A 2861-nucleotide genomic window follows, 5' to 3' on the forward strand; every position below is an offset into this window, starting at 1 on the left:
ATTTTTTGCATGTGTCCTCGTCTCCTTCCCTCTCATTTTTCTTGTCTCCTTTCTTCTCATTTTCTTCCTTTTCTCCTTTAACTTCAGTGTCTCCTTGTTTCCTCTCCTCTTGATTTGTATGTATCTGTGTCTCCTTTCCTCTCAATGTTTTTCAAATCTCCTTGTCTCCTTCCCTCTCATTTTTTTTCCATTTCTCCTCTATATTCAGTGTCTCCCTGTTTCCTCTCCTCTTGATTCGTATGTATCCTTGTCTCCTTTCCTCTCAACTTCTGAAACACAGCCCAGCAGTTTTCAAAATAAAAGACCCCGTTTCTGTTTGGCCACACTGTCGATTTCCCCCAAGTCTCCTTGTCTCCTTCCCTCACAACTTCTTCCATGTCTCCTTGTCCTGTGTGTGTGTGTGTGTGTGTGTGTGTGTGTGTGTGTGTGTGTGTGTGTGTGTGTGTGTGTGTGTGTGTGTGTGTGTGTGTGTGTGTGTGTGTGTGGGTGTGTGTGTCCTCCTCTCTGCTCTGGACTCCTCCTCTTCCAGTCAGAGCGAGAGGAGTTCTCTGCCTCCCCATTGGCTGACGGTGAGTCTCAGGCCCCGCCCCCTCCCTCTCTCTCTCTCCTCTCTCAGCCTCAGAGTGAGAGAGTGAAAGTGTAGAGGCAGACGTGTTGCAACAGATGGTTTTACCAGCAGCAGCTCGGCGGCGGCGGCTGCACTAGGGAATTCTGGGACGCTGTTAGAGAGGGAGAGAGGGAGGGAGGGAGGGGCGAGGAGACGAGAGTCGACTACTTCTTCTGTTTCTTTTTTTACCCACAAACCCCCTTGTTCTGGTCTGCAGACACACACGGGACGACTGAGCTGAAGTTTGAGAACAGGGACACAAACAAGTGTGTGAGAGCCTTCGTCACCACCATCATCATCATCACCATCATCATCATCATCACCATCCTCCTCTTCCTGCTGCTGCTGCAAGGGGTCAGAGGTCAGAGAGGAAAACACCTGCTGACAGTGACGAGGAGACGCAACAACAGGTACACAACACTGGTGTGTGTGTGTGTGTGTGTGTATGAGTGTGTGTGTGTGTTTATCGCTTCCTGCTTTAAAACACGTGGGTGTGTTTTAGCTGCGCAACACTGAGGTCAGTCCTGAGAGAGAGAGAGAGGAAAGGAGGATGAATGGAGGGAGGGAAGGGAAAAAGGCAGGGAGGAAGGAAGGAAGGAAGGGAGGGAGGAGGCAAGCTGTTCCACTCTGCTCTCTTTTTATTATATTAAAACTAAGAGTTCATGTTTTGTTTTGTTTTGTTTTATTTCAAGTGTGGTTATGAGCGCCCCCTGCTGCTGAGAATCAGCCTGAGACGCAGAGAGGCTCGCGCTCGGCGAAAAAACAAAATGGCTGCCGCTAAATCGCTCACTCTCCCACACCAAAGTCCATAGAGAAAATCAGTGATTTTAGCTCACGGGGGACACAGGAGCTGCTGGTCCGCTGCTGCCTCGTGTGGTCACTTTGTGTCACTGAGGTCAACCTGAACGAAGAATTTTAAACACGAAATTTAAAAAAAATAAGACATTAGTGATGGAGGCAGCAGTGGATCGACAACTCCTGTGTGCTGTGATGTAAAAAAATCACTGATTTTCTCAATGGGGTTTGGTGCAGGGGGAGTGAGTGGTTTACAAACCACGGAGACTCATTGAAAAACATATTTTATCCACTTAACAAAAGACTTATCTGGTAAAATTCTATGTCACTTTAAGTCTATGCTATCTACGTCACATTTTCACGCCTTTAACGCACTGTGAGACAGACATTTTAAACCACTCACTCTCCCACACCAAACCCCATAGAGAAAATCAGTGATTTTAACATCACAGCACACAGGAGTTCATAGGAGTTGTTGATCCACTGCTGCCTCCATCACTAAGTTCAAATGTCTTATTTTGTTAATTCGGCATTTGAAATTGTTTGTTCAGATTGACCTCAGTGACACAAAGTGACCACACGAGGCAGTAGTAGACCAGCAGCTCCTGGTTCCCCGTGAGCTAAAATCACTGATTTTCTCTATGGACTTTGGTGTGGGAGAGTGAGTGTTGTTTTGAAATGTGGAACCACCAGTTGGAAGTGTGACCGCTGATTCGCCCTGACTCTGTGGATGAACATGAACAACAGTGCCCTCCGCAGGCCACAGTGGTCATTGCACTCACAGTTTTAGTGTCAGGTCAGTGAATTGGTCAGAGAGTTTGTTTATCAATAAACTCAATCAATCAATGTGACGTTAACCTGCTGCTGTCAATCACTTCCATTGATAAATGACTTATTGTCATAAAGTCGTGCAATGTGAATTTTGAAAAAAAGTGTGTTCTCTGGTCAAAGGTCGTTGTTTTAACGCCATGGTAACGTGCTAACACGCTAACATGTCGTACAAGTTGTCATGAGCATGTGACATCACTGCTGTGTGTGTGTGTGTGTGTGTGTGTGTGTGTGTGTGTGTGTGTGTGTGTGTGTGTGTGTGTGTGTTATCATTGTTTTGGGTCCAACCTGCATCATTGCCTGAAGCTGTTTCTTTGACCTTTGACCTCTGCTCTTTCGCTTCTCTGTTGTTGTTTGTTTTTCCGATGTCTCGTCATGTTTCCTCAGCGTGATCAGCTTATGTGTGACATGTGACCTTCACCCCACACACACACACACCACTTTATTAGGTAAAGAGGATGTCCATATTCAAATATTCAACGATAATATATAACATGTTAAGATATAATAATGATATATTTTGAATCTATTCTGATATTGTAATTATTATTATATTATGTTTCCAATGATAAATTCATAATTCCAATAATTATGTATTCGTGAACACTGCCCCCCCCCCCCCCACACACAC

At 45.3% G+C, this 2861-nt stretch overlaps 1 protein-coding gene across 3 annotated transcripts in view; it reads left to right on the top strand.

Moving 5' to 3' along the window:
• Positions 1–934: 934 nt before the first annotated feature.
• sulf2b (sulfatase 2b) overlaps positions 935–2861 on the top strand; it is a gene marked incomplete at its 3' end in the record, with an annotated part of 34110 nt that continues 32183 nt past the window's right edge. For all 3 annotated transcript variants that reach the window (XM_083894798.1, XM_083894800.1, XM_083894801.1), the window contains exon 1: positions 935–1017. The remainder of the gene's footprint in view (positions 1018–2861) is intronic.

This window comes from Microchirus variegatus (genome assembly GCF_963457635.1).
Source record: "Microchirus variegatus genome assembly, chromosome: 9".
NCBI classification, from domain to species: domain Eukaryota; kingdom Metazoa; phylum Chordata; class Actinopteri; order Pleuronectiformes; family Soleidae; genus Microchirus; species Microchirus variegatus.